This window comes from Salmo salar, chromosome ssa01 (genome assembly GCF_905237065.1).
Source record: "Salmo salar chromosome ssa01, Ssal_v3.1, whole genome shotgun sequence".
Lineage (NCBI taxonomy): Eukaryota > Metazoa > Chordata > Actinopteri > Salmoniformes > Salmonidae > Salmo > Salmo salar.
Genome location: NC_059442.1, coordinates 4,377,074 through 4,400,961, shown reverse-complemented (window position 1 = coordinate 4,400,961; position 23,888 = coordinate 4,377,074). Strand labels below are relative to the sequence as shown.

General features: G+C 40.4%; 2 long non-coding RNA genes across 2 annotated transcripts; one reads left to right on the top strand and one right to left on the bottom strand.

Moving 5' to 3' along the window:
* Positions 1 to 6,495: 6,495 nt before the first annotated feature.
* On the bottom strand, positions 6,496 to 9,487 carry LOC123730381 (uncharacterized). The gene is made up of 3 exons (XR_006761756.1): positions 8,860 to 9,487; positions 7,627 to 8,370; positions 6,496 to 7,506 (listed from the first exon to the last, which is right to left on the bottom strand). It is a non-coding gene; the product is annotated as an uncharacterized lncRNA (long non-coding RNA).
* A 10,624-nt stretch (positions 9,488 to 20,111) lies between these two features.
* LOC123726726 (uncharacterized) lies at positions 20,112 to 20,513 on the top strand. The gene is made up of 2 exons (XR_006758847.1): positions 20,112 to 20,316; positions 20,421 to 20,513. It is a non-coding gene; the product is annotated as an uncharacterized lncRNA (long non-coding RNA).
* The last annotated feature ends 3,375 nt before the right edge of the window (positions 20,514 to 23,888 follow it).

Here is a 23,888-nt window from a genome sequence, read left to right as displayed (position 1 = left end):
AATTCGTATCCTTCAACATGCATGGAATTTCTATTAAAAAAGGGCCAGTCTCTTTGGAAAATGACAGTAGTGGCGAAGAGTGGAATGTTAGCAAAAAATACCCAGACTATGGCCACCCCTCAGCTCAGCCCCACCTTCCAAGAAGCAGGAGAGAGATTTCCGTCACAAAATTCGGTCAAAATGTTTCTAAAAAAAAAAGGACACAACTAAATAAAAAGTTGGTCACAAAAAAATACTGTATAATAATAATAAATAAATAAACATGCTGAACACATGCTGATGTCATTATGAAGGACCAAGCCATAGATGTAGTTGGTATTAGATAGAATGTTCGCGACCCTGCCTTCCTGTTGGGAAAAAAACCTGTGGTTACCTAGGATACCCCATTGGCTCACAGCAACAACAAAAAAATCACCTTTTTCAAATGCAATTTTCTTGTCTGCTTGTTTTAGTCAATTACAAAACTACATTTAAGAAAAGTACCACGTCTAAAGATTACTTTTAAACATTGTCTGCACCCAAGCGTTCTCACTCCCTCGAAAAACATACTATTGTAGGGCTTCCCTCATGCGTCTTTTCATGACTGTGCTAGCAGCCACGTGAGTGCTAGCAAGCTACCAACTGGAACATTAAGCTAGCCAAGACCAAACACACTGACTATACATCTACAAGTAGTGAGTGGATTTACTAACAGACTATACAGCTACAAGTAGTGAGTGGAGTTACTAACAGACTATACAAGTAGTGAGTGGAGTTACTAACAGACTATACAGCTACAAGTAGTGAGTGGAGTTACTAACAGACTATACAGCTACAAGTAGTGAGTGGAGTTACTGACAGACTAAACAACTACAAGTAGTGAGTGGAGTTACTAACAGACTATATAACTACAAGTAGTGAGTGGAGTTACTAACAGACTATACAACTACAAGTAGTGAGTGGAGTTACTAACAGACTATACAAGTAGTGAGTGGAGTTACTAACAGACTATACAAGTAGTGAGTGGAGTTACAAACAGACTATACAGCTACAAGTAGTGAGTGGAGTTACTAACAGACTATACAAGTAGTGAGTGGAGTTACTAACAGACTATACAACTACAAGTAGTGAGTGGAGTTACTAACAGACTATACAAGTAGTGAGTGGAGTTACTAACAGACTATACAACTACAAGTAGTGAGTGGAGTTACTAACAGATTATACAACTACAAGTAGTGAGTGGAGGTACTAACAGACTATACAGCTACAAGTAGTGAGTGGAGTTACTACCAGACTATACAGCTACAAGTAGTGAGGGGAATTACTAAGGGACTATACAACTACAAGTAGTGAGTGAGTTACTAACAGACTATACAAGTAGTGAGTGGAGTTACTAACAGACTATACAAGTAGTGAGTGGAGTTACTAACAGACTATACAGCTACAAGTAGTGAGTGGAGTTACTAACAGACTATACAGCTACAAGTAGTGAGTGGAGTTACTAACAGACTATACAGCTACAAGTAGTGATTGGAGTTACTAACAGACTGTACAGCTACAAGTAGTGAGTGGAGTTACTAACAGACTATACAGCTACAAGTAGTGAGTGGAGTTACTAACAGACTATACAGCTACAAGTAGTGAGTGGAGTTACTAACAGACTATACAGCTACAAGTAGTGAGTGGAGTTACTAACAGACTATACAGCTACAAGTAGTGAGTGGAGTTACTAACAGACTGTACAAGTAGTGAGTGGAGTTACAAACAGACTATACAACTACAAGTAGTGAGTGGAGTAACTAACAGACTATACAGCTACAAGTAGTGATTTGTGTTACTAACAGACTATACAAGTAGTGAGTGGAGTTACTAACAGACTATACAACTACAAGTAGTGAGGGGAATTACTAAGGGACTATACTAAACAAGTTATATGTCTTACCTGTGATGAAATGTTTTCCACACAATATACAGTGCATTCTGAAGATTTTCTTAGCCCTTGACTTTTTCCATATTTTGTTGCGTTACAGCCTTATTCAAAAATTGATTAAATAAATACAAATCCTCAATGACAAAGTGAGAAAAAAAAAGTTTTTTATAAAGTTTTGTAATTTATTTTTACAAACCCCAGAAAAAACAGAATATTCAGAGCCTTTTTGCTTTGAGACTCGAAATTGAGCTCAGGTGCATCTTGTTTCCATTGATCATCCTTGAGATGTTTCTACAACTTCATTGGAATCCAGCTGTAATAAATTGAATTGATTGGACATGATTTGGAAAGGCACACACCTGTCTATATAAGGTCCCACAGTTAGCAGTGCATGTTGTTGGATTCGGGGGTAAACTTTGAACATTGAGATATAAAAGACATGATAGATCAGACGCGTAGTATATAAAGGAGTGAGAAGTTATTGGTTCTATGTAGAAAGACAGAGTGGCTGTGGAATGTGCTGGGTGGACGGGAGGGAGTCACAGGAGTGCGATAGGTGATACGAGAGGACATCTGTGGATAAGGCGAAGGAGGGGTACTTGGAGGTCAAGAGGTCAGGTCAGATCCCCTGAAGGAAGAAATAATGGTTTATTATCCTATTACCCTCTTCCTGTTGAACCATAAGATGTAAGGATTGGAGAGAAGGAGGGGTGTCTAAAGTGGAGTATATATACTTGTGATGGTGGGAATGTGTCTTTGTCTGAATTATAGCTGTAACGACCCTTTGGGAAGAATTAAACTTGGTTAAGCTTCTCTAGTGTCCGTAAGTTATTTACTCTGAAAAATTAGAACCTAACAATGTCAAAGCAAAAACCAAGCCATGAGGTCAAATGAAGCTCCGAGACAGGATTGTGTCGAGGCACAGATCTGGGGAAGGGTACCAAAAATATTCTGCAGCATTGAAGGTCCCCAAGGACACAATGGCCTCCATCATTCTTAAACGGAGAAGTTTGGAACCCCCAAGACTCTTCCTAGAACTGGTCGCCCGGCCAAACTGAGCAATTGGGGGAGAAGAGCCTTTGTCGGGCAGGTGACCAAGAACCCAATGGTCACTCTAATAGAGCTCCTCTGTGGAGATGGGTGAACCTTCCAGAAGGACAACCATCTCTGCAGCACTCCACCAATCAGGCCTTTATGGTAGAGTGGCCAGACGGAAGCCACTCCTCAGTAAAAGGCACATGACAGCCCGCTTGGAGTTTGCCAAAAGGGACCTAAAGGACTCGAGAAACAAGATTCTCTGGTCAAATGAAACCAAGATTGAACTCTTTGGCCTGAATGCCAAGTATGAAGTCTGGAGGAAACCAGGCACCATCCCTATGGTGAAGCATAGTGCTGGCAGCATCATGCTGTGGGGATGTTTTTCAGCGGCAGGGACTGGGAGACCAGTCAGGATTGAGGGTAAGATGAACAGAGCAAAGTACAGCGAGATCCTTGATGAAAACCTGCTCCAGAGCGCTCAGAACCTCAGACTGGGGCGAAGGTTCACCTTACAACAGGGCAACGACCCTAAGCACACAGCCAGGACGGCACAGGAGCTGATTCGGGACAAATCTCTGAATATTCTTGAGTGGCCGAGCCAGAGCCCAGACTTGAATCTCCTGAGAGACCTGAAAATAGCTGTGCAACGATGCTCCCCATCCAACCTGACAGAGCTTGAGAGGATCTACAGAGAAGAATGGGAGAAACTTCCCAAATACAGGTGTGCCAAGCTTGTAGCATCATTCCCAAGAAGACTCAAGGCTGTAAACGCTGTCAAATGTGCTTCAACAACGTACTGAGTAAAGGGTATAAATACTTCTGTAAATGTGATTTTTCAATTTTTTGTTGTTTTATACATTTGCGAAAATGTTTTGCTTTGCCATTATAATGTATTGTGTGTAGATTGCTGAGGGAAAAAAATCACATTTAATCAATTTTAGAATAAGGCTGTAACATAACAAAATGTTGAAAAAGTAAAGGGGTCTGAATACTTTCTGAAAGCACTGTACATGGAACCAGGAGATAAACACCCCAAATCAGACGTTTCAATTTAAAAAGATTAAACCAACTGATGCTTCTCTTCAATGACATCAATATCAACAAAGGCGGAGGCCTAGATGGACTGGAACCCAAATGTATAAAGTGGTCTGCAAATGTTAGAATGTATCCTCTAGCAGATCTATTCAAAAATGTACAACAACTTTATTATGCTGTTCAATATACAGAAATCACTCCGTCATTTCCTGGTTGCTAAAATTAGAATAGTTCGCATATATTTCAGTTTATGTGACAAAACAAGCAAGGATAGTGTAGTAGAGAATCATTGTACCATTGAAATCACAGTGAAATATCTTCACCATAACCAAAAATATTGTATTTTCAGCTGTTTGAAGCTATTGTACAAAACTGAAAGTAAAAGATGAAGAATTTTTTTTAAATAAAAGGAAGCATAGAAATAGAACACGTAGAACAGATCTACCGCTTCTTAGACTTGCTTTCAATGAGAATGACAGATCTATAACAAAAATGTCTATGTGAATTTGGAAGGGTTGCCCAAAAAGTTACATATTGCTGCTATAATGTACTTACATTTTTTTTTGTATTATTACAGTAGTTGCCATATTGTTCTGTGTTACTATTTATTGTTGGTTTGTTGAGTTGTTTTCATTTGGACACTCTTGCAAACAAGACAGTGCATCTCAAGTGATTTCATCCTGAAAAATATATGTAAGGGGTGCGTACTGGCGGCAGAGAAGTCAGGCGCAGGAGAGCAAAAACTGTGTTACAACGGCGCAGTTTAACCTGTTAGGGCTAGGGGGCAGTATTTACACGGCCGGATAAAAAACGTACCCGATTTAATCTGGTTACTACTCCTGCCCAGTAACTAGAATATGCATATAATTATTGGCTTTGGATAGAAAACACCCTAAAGTTTCTTAAACTGTTTGAATGATGTCTGTGAGTATAACAGAACTCATATGGCAGGCAAAAACCTGAGAGATTCCTTTACAGGAAGTGGCCTGTCTGACCATTTATTGGCTTTCTTTGACATCTCTTTCCAAAACAAAGGATCTCTGCGGTAACGTGACACTTCCCACGGCTCCCATAGGCTCTCAGAGCCCGGGAAAAAGCTGAATGTCGTCATTCCAGCCCCAGGCTGAAACACATTATCGCCTTTGTCAAGTGGCCGATCAGGGGACAGTGGGCTTAGGCGCGTGCACTGGTCACCCCCGTCTTTCTTTTTTTTCCTCTATTTACCGAAACGCAGATTCCCGGTCGGAATATTATCGCTTTTTTACGAGATAAATTGCATAAAAATTGATTTTAAACAGCGGTTGACATGCTTCGAAGTACGGTAATGGAATATTTAGAATTTTTTGGTCACGAAATGCGCCATGCTCGTAACCCTGATTTACCATTTCGGCTAGTGTCTAGAACGCACGAACAAAACGCCGCTGTTTGGATATAACGATGGATTATTTGAGACCAAACCAACATTTGTTATTGAAATAGAAGTCCTGGGAGTGCATTCTGATGAAGAACAGCAAAGGTAATAACATTTTTGTTATAGTAAATCTGATTTTGGTGAAGGCTAAACTTGCTGGGTGTCTAAATAGCTAGCCCTGTGATGCCGGGCTATCTACTTAGAATATTGCAAAATGTGCTTTCACCGAAAAGCTATTTTAAAATCGGACATATCGAGTGCATAGAGGAGTTCTGTATCTATAATTCTTAAAATAATTGTTATGCTTTTTGTGAACGTTTATCGTGAGTAATTTAGTAAATTGTTAGTGAATTCGCCGGAAGTTTGCTAGTTCTGAACGTCACATGCTAATGTAAAAAGCTGGTTTTTGATATAAATATGAACTTGATTGAACAAAACATGCATGTATTGTATAACATAATGTCCTAGGTGTGTCATCTGATGAAGATCATCAAAGGTTAGTGCTGCATTTAGCTGTCTTCTGGGTTTTTTGTGACATTATATGCTAGCTTGAAAAATGGGTGTCTGATTATTTCTGGCTGGGTACTCTGCTGACATAATCTAATGTTTTGTTTTCGTTGTAAAGCCTTTTTGAAATCGGACAGTGTGGTTAGATTAACGAGAGTCTTGTCTTTAAATAGCTGTAAAATAGTCATATGTTTGAGAAATAGAACTAATAGCATTTCTAAGGTATTTGAAAATCGCGCCACAGGATTCAACTGGCTGTTACGTAGGTGGGACGATTTGGTGCCACCTAGCCCAGAGAGGTTAATAATAAAAACCACCGGAAACAGAACAATCAATAAATGGTTACAGAACCCGTCGCACACCAGAATAACGTGCACAAGCACTTACAAACAAACAATTCCGGACAAGGACATTTGTGGAACAGAGGTTTAAATACACAACATGTAATGATGGAATTGAAATCAGGTGTGTGGGAAGACAAGACAAAACAAATGGAAAATGAAAAGTGGATCGATGATGGCTAGAAGACCGGCGATGCCGAACAAGGGGAGGAACCAACTTCGGCGGAAGTAAATAAATAAATAAATAAATAAATACTTTTCATATGAACTTTCAATGGTTGTATTCTAATAATACAGATCTCCTATGAGTTTCAGTGCTGCTTTTCCAGGTGTACGCCGGTACCACAACATCACCCTATAGTCAGATTTGTTATGGTGGCAGAAGAGTTAAACGTTCTCTCCAGGTCTGCTGAAGACTGCAGAGGGAGTTTGGTGAACTTCAACACTGGGAGAGAGAGCTGGGGAGAGATGGAGAGAACACTTTCACTATCATATGAATAGATAAGGAATGAACATACCATACCCATACTATGAATCTAAAACACGATCATTTCCTGGACTCTTACCTGTGAAGAAAAGTAGTGTGTATATGATAAGAGGTTTGTACATGTTGACTGTCAGTGATGATCTTCAACAACCAACTAATCTGAAACAACCAACAAACCATCTCAACTGACTGGAGAGCAGGAGGAACAGGAAGTGACCTCATCGTTGATGATCATCAACAACCAACTAATCTGAAACAACCAACAAACCATCTCAACTAACTGGAGAGCAGGAGGAACAGGAAGTGACCTCATCAGTGATGTCAAGACAAATCCCTGTTAAATTGACACTGATTCAAATCCAGACCTCAAAAACAGGTGTGAGGAAGATGTTAAATCGTTATTGTATAATCTACTGAGAGGGGTTTTTGTAGTGTAGAGAGGGGCTTGTGCAACACTGTGCATCACTAGCAGCACAGAAATACATAGCGCTGTGTTCGGGATGTTGAAAATTGAAAATATTAAGAGAGACATTCTTCGGACGATCTCCGCCCAAATCCCCGCTCATGTTGAAATGCTTTCCATATGAACTTTCAATGGTTGGATTCTGATAATACAGATATCCTATGAGTTTTAGTGCAGTTTCTCCTTGTAATTTCTGGTACCACAAAATAACCCTATAGTCAGATTTGTTATGGTGGCAGAAGAGTTGAACATTCTCTCCAGGTCTACTGAAGACTTCAGAGGGAGTTTGGTGAACCTCAACACTGAGAGAGAGACCTGGGGAGAGATAGAGAGAACACTTTCACTATCATATGCATAGATAAAGGCTGAACATACACATTTGTAGGCCTACAATTCAGCTAAATAATTGACAATGTCCAAGATGAATGTTATTACCTGTGAGCCAAAGATGTAGAACAATGATAATGAAGAAATGTTTGTACATGTTGACTCTCAGAGCTGAACATGAAAACCAACTGACATCTCATCTCAACTGACTAGAGATGAGGAGGAACAGGAAGTGACATCATCAGAGATGTTATGACAGAATGTCTCTAGAATAGTCAGTAGAATCTCTGAAAGGATGTCTGCCAGTGCACAGCATTATGACATCATTGACTTAAATAAGGAGGCTCATTCTAGTACTCATTCTTGATCTGTGGTTACAGAATATTGGCACCATGTTAAATCTCCCTCTCACCTCTCTGACAGTATCTGAACAAAGGTTTGTTAGTTCATGTGGTTTAATGCAGGTGTTTTGATACAGTACCAGATGGGTCTGATAGGTAGAGGTTTTTGTAGAGTAGACTGGGCCTCTGTAACACTGTGCATAACTAGCAGCACAGAAATACTCCCCGCTGTCTTCAGCTTGTCTCAGTTTGAGGAGATGAAGGAAGGCTTCGTTCCTTCCATCACCTTTCACGTCAAAGTAACCTTTATATGACGGTTCAACAGTCTGACTTGTAATGTATACATATGCTATGAGTTTCAGAGCTGTGTCTCCCACAGGACGCTGGTACCAGAGGATAGTGTTATAGCTAGGGATTTTATGACTGCAGCTGAGTGGGACAGAGACAGACGCATTAGGCTCTACCAGCAGTGTAGAGGGAGACTGGTACACTACTTTACTGAGAGAGACACCTGGGGAGAGAGACAGAGACAGACGCATTAGGCTCTACCAGCAGTGTAGAGGGAGACTGGTACACTACTTTACTGAGAGAGACACCTGGGGAGAGAGACAGAGACAGAGAGAGAGAGAGAGCGAGACAGCGAGAAAGAGAGACAGCGAGAGAGGAGAGAGAGACAGTGAAAGAGGAGAGAGAGGAGAGAGAGACAGGGAGAGAGACAGAGAATGAGAGCGAGAGAAAGACAGCGACAAAGAGACAGCGAGAGAGATGATAGAGAGAGACAGCGAGAAAGAGAGACAGCGAGAGAGAGGAGAGAGAGTGAGGAGAGAGAAAGTGAGGAGAGACTGAGCATTAACATTACTTCACAATACATAACGACCAATTGTACCAAAATTATTTATGTTTGCATGAACATTTGTGAAGTAATTATTGTTACAGATTTAATACACATTGTTACACGTTCATATTTAATAAATATTGGAGGAAACTGTAGCTAAATTACCTGTGATCCAGAAGAGGGGGACTGTGATAATGATAAGAGGTTTGTACATGTTGACTCTCAATGATTGTTGAAAACCAAACTGATATCTCATCTTTACTGAGTAGAGAGGAGAGCAAGGAAGTGACCTCATCAGTGATGTATGCAGACCTCAAATGCAGCTGTAAGGGGAGGTGTTGCTTCAGTATAATCTACTGAGTGAATGAGAGAAGGTTTTTGTAGTGTAGAGAGGGAATGAGCGTGCTTCACACTGTCCTTCACTAGGAGCACTGAAATACAGTACACAGCACTGTGTTCGTGGCCGTTAAAGGGGAATTTCACCCTGGCTCTGCCACGGCATATAGTTATTACTATGTTGACAACATTTAAAAAAAATCATAAACATCAACATTATCCAAACCACAAGCTAGAACTCACACATTTTTCGTTCCACCGGTAGAATCGGGAAGTTTCGACTCCTATTCGTTCATTCATACAGAATGGCAGGCAGGCTCAGGGCAGGCAGAATGATCAAAACCGGAAAACAGGGGCTCAAGAAAACAGGAGTACGAAAAACAAGCTGGTAGGCTTGACGAGACAAGATGAACTGGCAACAGACAAACAGAGAACACAGGTATAAATGCACAGGGGATAATGGAGGAAGATGGGCGACGCCTGGAGGGGGTGTTTGGAGACAGGCACAAAGACAGGTGAAACAGATCAGGGTGTGACAGTTACAGTCCATTATTGAACTCTGAAAGACATCAGATAAATCGTATCTTTTGGTATATCTTTTAGTATCTGTGGATTTTTGTTGTTGTTTCAATTCCACCCCAAAAAATGTATACACTTTACTTGGAAAGATTAGTGCGAATATGACTGACTGGTGGCTTTAAAGCCTCTCAATGGTCAACACAAAGCATCAGCGATCCAGGGTTTATATATGTCATTGGTTACAACCAGGCTGGTCACAAGAAAGAGCCGTCGATTTCGGACGTTTGAAAGGGTCCTGAGGACATGGATTTTGCCATGGTAGTTCCTACTAGACTGATAGCTGCCTTCAGCAGAGTAAATACGTTTATTTTGTTTGTTCTATCTTTGACTGACGTTAGATAACGTAAGCTAGCTGTTACTCTTATTTTATATCTCAACCTGGTAGCCATTTATTCCACCCTTGGCTGGAAAACACTCCATTACTAAAAATGGAATTGTTGATATAGCTAACTCACTCCCAGTCATAAATAAGCCGAGGCGCAGCGTGCCGGTAATTCCACATCCTTTATTTAGAAGTGAAACCGAACAAAACAATAAACAGGATAAACAGAAAGAAACGTGACGTTCTGGGGGCTGCTTAAAGGCAGCTGCACAAAAACAAGATCCCACAACTCAAGGAGGGAAAAAGGGCTGCCTAAGTATGGTTCCCAATCAGAGACAACGATAGACAGCTGCCTCTGATTGGAAACCATACCTGGCCAAAACATAGAAATAAAATACATAGAATGGCCACCCCCATATCACACCCTGACCTAACTAAACAGAGAAAAACGGCTCTCTCAGGTCAGGGCGTGACAGCATGCTATAAACATGAATTGGGTAATGTTTGTATGGTTTGTGTTATGGGGTTACATGTGGTTAGAGGTAGCCTGCGGACCACAGAGTACCTCTCCAGACCATGTCATCAATTTAGTCTACCCCTCTTCTCTTTTGACCTTTTCTCTTTCTGAAACTCAGTTCCTGTCCTGATGTAAAACTCAGGTTATCTGGAGTCATTCTACAGCGTCCTGCTGTAAAACTCAGGTTATCTGGAGTCATTCTACAGCGTCCTGCTGTAAAACTCAGGTTATCTGGAGTCATTCCAGTGTCCTGCTGTAAAACTCAGGTTATCTGGAGTCATTCCAGTGTCCTGCTGTAAAACTCAGGTTATCTGGAGTCATTCCACAGAGTCCTGCTGTAAAACTCAGGTTATCTGGAGTCATTCCAGTGTCCTGCTGTAAAACTCAGGTTATCTGGAGTCATTCCACAGTGTCCTGCTGTAAAACTCATGTTATCTGGAGTCATTCCAGTGTCCTGCTGTAAAACTCAGGTTATCTGGAGTCATTCCACAGTGTCCTGCTGTAAAACTCAGGTCATTTGGAGTCATTCCACAGTGTCCTGCTGTAAAACTCAGGTCATCTGGAGTCATTCCACAGTGTCCTGCTGTAAAACTCAGGTTATCTGGAGTCATTCCACAGGGTCCTGCTGTAAAACTCATGTTATCTGGAGTCATTCCACAGTGTCCTGCTGTAAAACTCAGGTCATTTGGAGTCATTCCACAGTGTCCTGCTGTAAAACTCAGGTCATCTGGAGTCATTCCACAGTGTCCTGCTGTAAAACTCAGGTTATCTGGAGTCATTCCACAGGGTCCTGCTGTAAAACTCATGTTATCTGGAGTCATTCCACAGTGTCCTGCTGTAAAACTCAGGATATCTGGAGTCATTCCACAGTGTCCTGCTGTAAAACTCAGGTCATCTGGAGTCATTCCACAGTGTCTTGCTGTAAAACTCAGGTCATCTGGAGTCATTCCACAGTGTCCTGCTGTAAAACTCAGGTTATCTGGAGTCATTCCACAGTGTCCTGCTGTAAAACTCAGGTTTTCTGGAGTCATTCCACAGGGTCCTGCTGTAAAACTCATGTTATCTGGAGTCATTCCACAGTGTCCTGCTGTAAAACTCAGGTCATCTGGAGTCATTCCACAGTGTCTTGCTGTAAAACTCACGTCATCTGGAGTCATTCCACAGTGTCCTGCTGTAAAACTCAGGTCATTTCGGGTCATTCCACAGTGTCCTGCTGTAAAACTCAGGTTATCTGGAGTCATTCTACAGTGTCCTGCTGTAAAACTCAGGTTATCTGGAGTCATTCCACAAATTAGTGTCCTGCTGTATTTCCTATTTCTATTTTGCCCTGTTTATCAAAAGTGTTGGAAAAACTTGTCAATAATAACTGACTGACAATCTTGATGTCTATGTATTCTCTCTGAAATCTGGTTTCCGCTCAGGTTATGGATGTGTCACTGCAACTTTAAAGGTCCTCAAGGATGTCACCATTGCCCTTGACTCTAAGCAATGTTTTGCTGCTATATTCATTGACTTGGCCAAAGCTTTTGATACGGTAGACCATTCCATTCTTGTGGAACGGCTAAGGAGTATTGGTGTCTCTGAGGGGTCTTTGGCCTGGTTTGCTAACTACCTCTCTCAAAGAGTGCAGTGTATAAAGTCAGAACATCTGCTGTCTTAGTCACTGCCTGTCACCAACGGAGTACCCCAAGGCTCAATCCTAGGCCCCACTCTCTTCTCAATTGACATCAACAACATAGCTCAGGCAGTAGGAAGCTCTCTCATCCATTTATATGCAGATTATACAGTCTTATACAACAAAGCTTTCTTAGTGTCCAACAATCTTTCTCTGCCCTTAACCTTGTTTTGAACACCTCCAAAACAAAGGTCATGTGGTTTGGTAAGAAGAATGCCCCTCTCCCCATCGGTGTGATTACTACCTCTGAGGGTTTAGAGCTTGAGGTAGTCACCTCATACAAGTACTTGGAAGTATGGCTAGACAGTACACTGTCCTTCTCTCAGCACATATCAAAGCTGCAGGCTAAAGTTAAAACTACACTTGGTTTCCTTTATCATAATCACTCCTTTTTCACCCAGCTGCCATTCTAACCCTGATTCAGATGACCATTTTACCCATGCTAGATTACGGAGACGTAATTTATAGATCGGCAGGTGAGGGCGCTCTCGAGTGGCTAGATGTTCTTTACCATTCGGCAATCAGATTTTCCACCAATGCTCCTTATCCTGTTAGGGCTAGGGGGCAGTATTGACACGGCTGGATAAAAAACATACCCGATTTAATCTGGTTACCACTCCTACCCAGTAACTAGAATATGCATATACTTATTACATATGGATAGAAAACACCCTAAAGTTTCTAAAACTGTTTGAATGGTGTCTGTGAGTATAACAGAACTCAAATGGCAGGTCAAAACCTGAGAGATTCCTTTACAGGAAGTGGCCTGTCTGACCATTTCTTGAACTTCTTTTCCATCTCTATCTTTTACTAAGGATCTCTGCTCTAACGTGACACTTCCCACGTCTTCCATAGGCTCTCAGAGCCCGGGAAAAAACAGAATGTCGTCATTCCAGCCCCAGGCTGAAACACATTATCGCCTTTCTCAAGTGGCCGATCAAGGGACTCTGGGCTTATGCGCGTGACCCGACCGCCCCCGCCTTTGTGATTTTTTCCTCTGTTTGCCGAAAAGGAGATTCCCTGTCGGAATATTATCGCTTTTCTACGAGAAAAATGGCGTAAAAATTGATTTTAAACAGCGGTTGACATGCTTCGAAGTACGGTAATGAAATATTTAGAATTTTATTGTCACGAATTGCGCCATGCGCGCGACACTTCTTTACCATTTCGGATAGTGTCTGGAACGCACGAACAAAACGCCGCTATTCGGATATAACGATGGATTATTTTGGACCAAACCAACATTTGTTATTGAAGTAGCAGTCCTGGGAGTGCATTCTGACGAAGACAACAAAAGGTAATCAAACTTTTATAATAGTAAATATGATTATGGTGAGTGCTAAACTTGCCGGGTGTCTAAATAGCGAGCCCGTGATGCCTGGGCTATGTACTTAGAATATTGCAAAATGTGCTTTCACCAAAAGCTATTTTAAAATCGGACATATCGAGTGCATAGAGGAGGTCTGTATCTATAATTCTTAAAATAATTGTTATGCTTTTTGTGAACGTTTATCGTGAGTAATTTAGTAAAATGTTAGCGAATTCCCCGGAAGTTTGCGGGGGGTATGCTAGTTCTGAACGTCACATGCTAATGTAAAAAGCTGGTTTTTGATATAAATATGAACTTGATTGAACAAAACATGCATGTATTGTATAACATAATGTCCTAGGGTTGTCATCTGATGAAGATCATCAAAGGTGAGTGCTGCATTTAGCTGTCTTCTGGGTTTTGGTGACATTATATGCTGGCTTGAAAAATGGGTGTCTGATTATTTCTGGCTTGGTACTCTGCTGACATAATCTAATGTTTTGCTTTCGTTGTAAAGCCTTTTTGAAATCGGACAGTGTGGTTAGATTAACGAGAGTCTTGTCTTTAAATAGCTGTAAAATAGTCATATGTTTGAGAAATTGAAGTAATAGGATTTTTAAGGTTTTGAAAATCGCGCCACAGGCTTAAAGTGGCTGTTGAGTAGGTGGGAAGCAAGCGTCCCACCTAGCCCATAGAGGTTAAAAGTTACTAAAGGCCCTGTCGGAATGAATAGGCAGACAAAGAGTTAGGACTAGCAGTAACACTAAGATAACAGAATGTATAATCAGACTAATTGTTAGGACTAGCAGTAACACTGAGATAGCAGTCAGAATGTATAATCAGACTAAGAGTTAGGACTAGCAGTAACACTGAGATAACAATCAGAATGTATAATCAGACTAATAGTTAGGACTAGCAATAACACTGAGATAGCAGTCAGAATGTATAATCAGACTAAGAGTTAGGACTAGCAATAACACTGAGATAGCAGTCAGAATGTATAATCAGACTAAGAGTTAGGACTAGCAATAACACTGAGATAGCAGTCAGAATGTATAATCAGACTAAGAGTTAGGACTAGCAATAACACTGAGATAACAATCAGAATGTATAATCAGACTAAGAGTTAGGACTAGCAATAACACTGAGATAACAGTCAGAATGTATAATCAGACTAAGGTTTAGGACTAGCAGTAACTCCAGCACTATGAGTACAGGGCAAAACCAGCACAGCAGTTGCTTCCCTCACAGAGCATTGATTGATGTTCAGTTGTTTGTTCGGCTCTACCCGAGCAGGGTTCGTTCTTCACTGACTGGTCCAGTAGTCTATCATCTTCAGCTGGTACGGAGGTCGATGGCTGGCTGCTGGGCTCTTCTCTCCTCCTCTCCAAGTCGGGCCAACTTTGTTTCTGCAAGGTTCCCTGGGCAAGGTGGGACGTTTGCATCCCACCTAGTCAAAAGCCAGTGGAATCGTGGGGCGCGAAGTACAAATACCTCATAAATACTATAACTTCAATTTCTCAAACATATGACTATTTTACACCATTTTAAAGACAAGACTCTCCTTTATCTAACCACACTGTCCGTTTTCAAAAAGGCTTTACAACAAAAGCAAAACATTAGATTATGTCAGGAGAGTACCCTGCCAAAAATAATCACACAGCCATTTTCAAAGCATGCATATATGTCACAAAAACCAAAACCACAGCTAAATGCAGCACTAACCTTTGATGATCTTCATCAGATGACACTCCTAGGACATTATGTTATACAATACATGCATGTTTTGTTCAATCAAGTTCATATTTATATCAAAAACCAGCTTTTTACATTAGCATGTGATGTTCAGAACTAGCATACCCACCGCAAACTTCCGGTGAATTTACTAAATTACTCACGATTAACGTTCACAAAATACATTACAATTATTTTAAGAATTATAGATACAGAACTCCTTTATGCAATCGCGGTGTCAGATTTTAAAATAGCTTTTCGGCGAAAGCACATTTTGCAATATTCTGAGTAGATAGCCCGGCCATCACGGCTAGCTATTTTGACAGCTACCAAGTTTGGCCCCCACCAAACTCAGATTTACTATTAGAAAAATTGGATTACCTTTGCTGTTCATCGTCAGAATGCACTCCCAGGACTTCTACTTCAACAACAAATGTTGTTTTGGTTCGAAATAATCCATAGTTATATTGAAATAGCTCCGTTTTGTTCATGCGTTGAGGTCAGTATCCGAAGGGTGATGAGCCGGTGCATTCCGTGACAAATAATTTCAAAATATTCCATTACTGTACTTCGAAGCATGTCAACCGCTGTTTAAAATCAATTTTTATGCAATTTTCTCGTAAATATTCCAACCGGGCGACGTTGTATTCATTCAAAGAGAGAAATGAAAAAATGTAGTCCTCTCGTGCACGCGCGCTCCAGTGTCAGTGTTCCCTGCCTGACCACTCACAAACACTCCTGCTGTTTTTCGCCCAGAGACTGCAGAGCTCTCATTCCACTTTCTGGCTCCTTCTTAGAGCCAATGAAAGCCTTAGAAAATGTCACGTTACAGCAGAGATGCTGTATTTTTGATAGAGATGCCCTAGAAGGACAACAAATTGTCAGACAGGGCACTACCTGCATGGAATCTTCTCAGGTTTAGGCCTGCCATATGAGTTCTGTTATACTCACAGACACCATTCAAACTGTTTTAGAAACTTTAGAGTGTGTTCTATCCAAATCTACTAATTATATGCATATTCTCATTTCTGGGTAAGATTAGTAACCAGTTTAAATCGGGTACGTTTTTTATCCGGCCGTTAAAATACTGCCCCCTAGCCCCAACAGGTTTTAAGGATGAACGTAAATACTTTACTGAGAAACGATAACAGAAGGATCACAGTAACACTGGTTTTGAAAACTCACACAGGAGACAAACTCAAACGGCAACCAAAATCAAGCTTCTGCAAATGCAAACAGAAAACACACCTCCCTTAACAGGGAAATCATTATTAGTAATAGGACACACCTTAGTGTCAATAATGTCTCTAGGACGGTGTCTGCTGCCCTCTGGTGACAGGTGGAACCATGACAGTACCCTCCCTTTCTAGGAGCGGCGCCAGCACGTAGTTGGTTGAAGTCCCGAACGAGTCCTGGATCCTGGATGCACTAAACCCCCAGTGTTGATATAGGATAACAAGTACAGCTGTACTAAACCCCCAGTGTTGATATAGGATAACAAGTACAGCTGCACTAAACCCCCAGTGTTGATATAATATAACAAGTACAGCTGTACTAAACCCCCAGTGTTGATATAATATAACAAGTACAGATGTACTAAACCTCCAGTGTTGATATAGGACAGCATATAATATCTGAAGAGATGATGGTCTCTTCATGTACTGTAGGGGGACCTCTAACTCTACTTCTAATAATGTCTGTCTATCATTTCATTGTCATGATCAGAAAGGTTCACTGTGAGGTCCTATGAGCAAACATTACGGTACAGACTTTCTGACACTCCCACTAACCACCACCCTAAATAAAATATGCTACTACATCAGCCCCTCTCCTTTCACCTCAGAGCTTCATCCAGGAGACACTCATATCTCTCCTCCACTGAGGAAACATATTCATCTTCTCCATCAAGTCTTCTTCACTATGATCAGAGTTCTGATTCACCTGGCAGCTCTACCACTCTGGGTGACAGGTATTACATCACTCATTAAGAGAAGTCTAACAAATCTATGAATGTCATTAAACTGAATAAATATCCTCTCTTGCTCTCCGTCTCTCTCTCTATCTATCTCTCTCTCTCTGTCTTTCTTTGTCAACAGGGCAGTCTCTTAGCAGCAAAGTTCATCAGACTCCTATTGCAATACTTAAAGGATCTAAAGATAATGTACAACTCACCTGCAACCATACTTTTCAAAACTACAATATGATACTATGGTACCAACAGTCAACAGGAGACAATGCTATGAACCTCATTGGTTATGCATATTACAAGTCAATAACCATGGAGAAATTGTTTGAAAAGCACTTCAGTGTGAGTGGAGACGGTTTGAAAGAGGCTTATCTTCATCTACTGAGTCTGAGAGCAACTGAAGACAGTGCAGTGTATTACTGTGCAGCCAGCCAACACAGTGATGTAGAGAACCTCCTCTCCTCTACAAAAACCCTGTCTGATAGAAAACTATGAGCAGTGATCACAACACCTGCATCTGAGGTTTGAGTTTGGTTCTGTGCCAATGAATAAAGAGATGGATTAAAGCAATTCTTCACATTTTGCCATGGGGAGTAAATAATGTTTTGCTCTTTGAAAGTTCAGTGCAGTTAAAAACTGGATTTTGCTGTATTTTATATACAGTACCAGTCAAAAGTGTGCATACACCTACTCATTTCAGGATTTTTCTTTATTTTTTCTATTTTCATCATTGTAGAATAATAGTGAAGACATCCAAACTATTAAATAACACATGTGGAGTCATGTAGTAACCAAAATAAAAGAGTTAAACAAATCGAAATATATTTTATATTTGAGATTCTTCAAAGTAGCCACACTTTGCGTTGATGACAGGTTTGAACACTCTTGGCATTCTCTCTACCACTATGCATAAACTCTGTAACTGTTCAGACCCTTTTTTTCAATTTTCACCTAAAATGACATACCCAAATCTAACTTCCTGTAGCTATGGACCTGAAGCAAAGATATGCATATTCTTGATATCATTTGAAAGGAAACACTTAGAAGTTTGTGGAAATGTGAAATTAATGTAGGAGAATATAACGCATTAGATCTAGTAAAAGAAAATACAAAGAAATAAACATTCGTTCTTTTTGTTTTTTGGTGTTCCATCATCTTTGAAACGCAAGAGAAAGGCCACAATGAATTATTCCAGTTTAGGCACAGTCTATGTGCAAAGTTTTAGACTGATCCAATGAACCATTGCATTACTGTTCAAAATGCTGTATCAAGTCAGCCCAAATGTGCCTAATTGGTTTATTGCTACATTTTCAAGTTCATAACTGTGCACTCTCCTCAAACAATATCATGGTTTTCTTTCACTGTAATAGCTACTGTAAATTGGACAGTGCAGTTAGGCACTCTGCAATTTCACCGGATGTTGGCAAGGTGGGACGCTACTGTCCCACCCCCCCTAGAGAGGTTAAACTTTAATCGTACCCAATCATGTGGTTGAAGTTCTTGCTTTAAAGAAGCAGTTTGTGTTTTTCCTTCAAATTACAGCATATTTCTAGTCTTACTAGTCTTGAATAGAAAATATACAATCCTAAAACCAAAGACTAATGCTTACAATGACATAGTTTCCGCTATATTCCACAATACATCTTTAACCTGTTAGGGCTAGGGGGCAGTATTGACATAGCCGGATAAAAAACGTACCCGATTTAATCTGGTTACTACTCCTGCTCAGTAACTAGAATATGCATATAATTATTGGCTTTGGATAGAAAACACCCTAAAGTTTCTAAAACTGTTTGAATGGTGTCTGTGAGTATAACAGAACTCATATGGCAGGCCAAAACCTGAGAAGATTCCATGCAGGAAGTGGCCTGTCTGACAAATTGTGTTTCATCTTGGCTCTTTTTATTGAAGACTGAGGATCTTTGCAATAACGTGACACTTCCTACGGCTCCCATAGGCTCTCAGAGCCCGGGAAAATGCTGAACGATATCGAGGCAGGCTCTGGCTGAAACACATTATCGCTTTTGGCAAGTGGCCGATCAGAGTACTATGGGCTTAGGCGTGTGCCCGAGTCGACCGAATGCTTTATTTTCTTTCGTCTGTTTACCTAAACGCAGATTCCCGGTCGGAATATTATTGCTTTTTTATGAGAAAAATTGCATAAAAATTGATTTTAAACAGCGGTTGACATGCTTCAAAGTACGGTAATGGAATATTTAGAATTTTGTTGTCACGAATTGCGCCATGCTCGTCACCCTTATTTACCCTTTCGGATAGTGTCTTGAACGCACGAACAAAACGCCGCTGTTTGGATATAACTATGGATTATTTTGAACCAAACCAACATTTGTTATTGAAGTAGAAGTCCTGGGAGTGCATTCTGACGAAGACAGCAAAGGTAATAACATTTTTCTTATAGTAAATCTGACTTTGATGAGTGCTAAACTTACTGGGTGTCTAAATAGCTAGCCCTGTGATGCCGGGCTATCTACTGAGAATATTGCAAAATGTGCTTTCACCGAAAAGCTATTTTAAAATTGGACATATCGAGTGCATAGAGGAGTTCTGTATCTATAATTCTTAAAATAATTGTTGTGCTTTTTGTGAACGTTTATCGTGAGTAATTTAGTAAATTCACCGGCAGTGTTCGGTGGGAATGCTAGTCACATGCTAGTCACATGATATAAATATGAACTTGATTGAACAAAACATGCATGTATTGTATAACATAATGTCCTAGGGTTGTCATCTGATGAATATCATCAAAGGTTAGTGCTACATTTAGCTGTGGTTTGGGTTTATGTGACATTATATGGTAGCTTAAAAAATGGGTGTCTGGTTATTTCTGGCTGGGTACTCTGCTGACATAATCTAATGTTTTGCTTTCGTTGTAAAACCTTTTTGAAATCGGACAGTGTGGTTAGATTAACGAGAGTCTTATCTTTAAAATGGTGTAAAATAGTCATATGTTTGAAAAATTGAAGTTTTTGCATTTTTGAGGAATTTGAATAACGCGCCACGGGATTACACTGGCTGTTGAGTAGGTGGGACGCAAGACTAGATGACATCACATCTCTGACTATCTGAAAACCCTTTCTCCTTGTTCATGTGATATTTCTCTCCAGAACCATCAACATGATCAAGCTTCTCATACATGTTGCAACTCTACCACTGTGGGTGACAGGTACTAAATCACTGTTCAGATGAAAGATATTTACTACCAAAATATATTGCTGTCAATATGTTGAGTAATACTCTAGATTTTAATTGTTCTGTTTTCATCCACAGGGCTGTCACAAACAGACAAAGTCCAGCAGACTCCAACTGCAATACTAAAAGGACCTGAAGATAACGTTCAACTGAACTGCAGCCATACTATTCCTACCTACAACAGGATACTGTGGTACCAGCAGTCAGCGCAAAACACTGCTCTGAAACTCATTGGGTATGTGTTCCTCACCAGTCCTACCGTGGAAGATTCCTTTAAAGAGCATTTTACTGTGAGTGGAGATGCTGCAACTGGGAAAATGGCATATCTACATATTCCTAAACTGAGAGGAACTGAAGACAGTGCAGTGTATTTCTGTGCTGCTACTTATGCACAGTGTTTCACTATACCCTCTCTCCTCTACAAAAACCCTCTCTGATCCTCTCATATAATTATGACTACTGCTCTATACACCTGCACCTGTTTTCAACCACTTCAACAACACTTTGCTATGAACCATTAGATATCAAACAGATGGTAATGATACTGTTATAAGTGGCTGGTTTAGATGGTTTAGCTGAAGCACTTCCTCACTTCTCCACCAAGGAGGTAGTGGTTCTTCACACTGACATGTAAAAAGGGCTGCATAGGGTCCATGGTCAAAGTCAGGGTACTATATAGGGAATAGGGTTCGACTTGGGATGCAGCAAGAGAATTGATAACTGTCCTGAGGGAGCTGTCATTTTGATCATCCATGAACTTGTATAACATGTTGGGGCTAGGGGGCAGTATTTTCACGGCTGGATAAAAAAACGTACCCGATTTCATCTGGTTACTAATCCTACCCAGTAACTAGAATATGCATATACTTATTATATCTTGATAGAAAACACCCTAAAGTTTCTAAAACTGTTTGAATGGTGTCTGTGAGTATAACAGAACTCATTTGGCAGGCAAAACCCTGAGACATTTTCTGACAGGAAGTGGATACCTGATGTGTTGAATTACCTTTAAGCCTATGCCATTGAAACACACAGGGGTTGATTAATGTTTTGGCACTTCCTATTGCTTCCACTAGATGTCACCAGCCTTTACAAAGTGTTTTGAGTCTTTTACTGTGAGATCTGACCGAACAAGAGCCATGGAACGGTGATGGCCGATTAGACTCTGGCGCGCGAGTTCATGTTGGGTACCCTCGTTCCAATACGTTATAAAAGAGAATGCATTCGTCCACCTTGAATATTATTCATGTTCTGGTTAAAAAAGGCACTAATGATTTATGCTATACAACGTTTGACATGTTTGAACGAACGTAAATATATTTTTTCCCCTCGTTCATGACGAGAAGTCCGGCTGGCTTAGATCATGTGCTAACAACACGGCGCTTTTTGGATATAAATGATGAGCTTTTTTGAACAAAACTACATTCGTTATGGACCTGGGATTCCTGGAAGTGACATCTGATGAAGAGAATCAAAGGTAATGGGTTATTTACATAGTATTTTCGATTTTAGATCTCTCCAACATGGCCTTTTGTCTGTATAGCAAAGCATATTTTTCTGGGCGCAGTGCTCAGATTATTGCAAAGTGTGATTTCCCAGTAAGGTTATTTTTAAATCTGGCAAGTTGATTGCGTTCAAGAGATGTAAATCTATAATTCTTTAAATGACAATATAATATTTTACCAATGTTTTCTAATTTTAATTATTTAAATTGTGGTGCTGACTTGACTGCCGGTTATTGGAGGGAAACGATTTCCTCAACATCAATGCCATAGTAAAAGGCTGTTTTTGGATATAAATATGAACTTGATAGAACTAAAAATGCATGCATTGTCTAACATAATGTCCTAGGAGTGTCATCTGATGGAGATTGTAAAAGGTTAGTGCATCATTTTAGCTGGTTTTATGGTTTGGTGACGCCCGTCTTTGAATTGACAAAACATTACACACAGCTATTGTCAATGTACTCTCCTAACATAATCTAACTTTATGCTTTCGCCGTAAAACCTTTTTGAAATCGGACAACGTGGTTAGATTAAGGAGATGTTTATCTTTCAAAGGGTGTAAGATAGTTGTATGTTTGAAAAATTTGAATTTTGACATTTATTTGGTTTCAAATTTGCCGCTCTTGAAATGCACCTGCAGTTGATAGGGTGCACCACAGGTGGCACGCTAGCGTCCCACATAGCCCCAAGAAGATAACCAGTCAAAAGCAGAGTTATAAAATCCCACGGCAAACAACGACAGAGATAGACCAATTTACAAAGGTCCTTTATTATATTCAAAGATTACAGAAAAGTGACAATAGCATAAAAAGCCTTTATTTCAATGAATTTAAAGTTACTAACCGCCCAGTTAGAATGTATAGGCAGGCTAAGAGTTATGACAAGCAGTAACGTCAGGTAGCCTAGTGATTAGAGATTTGGGCCGGTAACCGTAAGGTTGGTGGAATGAATCCCCGAGCTGACAAGGTAAAAAACTGTCGTTCTGCCCCTGAACAAGGCAGTTAACCCACTGTTTCTAGGCCGTCATTGTAATTAAGAAATTGTTCTTAGCTGACTTGCCTAGTTAAATAAAGGTTAAATAAAATAAAAAATAAAAATAAATAACACTAAGATCCCAGTTAGAATGTATAGTCAGACTAAGAGTTAGGATTAGCAGTAACACTAGCACTGCGAGTACAGGGCAAAACCAGCACAGCAGTTGCTTCACTCACAGAGCATTGGTTGATGTTTGGTAGTTTGTTTGACCCCACCCGAGATGTGTTATGGCTATACACCCCCTTTTATATTGTGGATAAAAAGTTGCCTGTCTAACACAACATAGAGGTTGTTCTTTAATGGAAGGCTGTCCAACATAATCCAGGTAGAATCAGGAATTCCCCAGGGCAGCTGTCTTGGCCCCTTATTTTTCAATCTTTACTAACGACATGCCACTGGTTCTGAGTAAAGCCAGTGTGTCTATGTATGCGGATGACTCAACACTATACACGACAGCTACCACAGTGACTGAAATGACTGCAACACTTAACAAAGAGATGCAGTTAGTTTCAGAATGGGTGACAAGGAATAAGTTAGTAAAAAATATTTCAAAAACTAAAAGCATTGTATTTGTGACAAATCATTCACTAAACTCTAAACCTAAACTAGGATGTACACAGAGAGCTAACAATAATAATATGCATGTCATTCTCTCCTGGCCTAAAGTGGAGGAGAGTTTGACTTCATCACTACTTGTATTTATGAGACGTATTGACATGTTGAATGCACCGAGCTGTCTGTTTGAACTATTGGCACGCAGCTCGGACACCCAGGCGTTCCCCATAAGACATGCTACCAGAGGGCTCTTCACAGTCCCCAAGTCCAGAAAAGACTATGGGAGGCGCATAGTACTGCATAGAGCCATGACTACAAGGAACTCTATTCCACATCAGGTAACTCATGCAAGCACTAAAATTAGATTTAAAAAAACACCTTATGGAACAGCAGGGACTGTGAAGCAACACAAACATAGGCACAGACATATGCATACACACACACACACGTA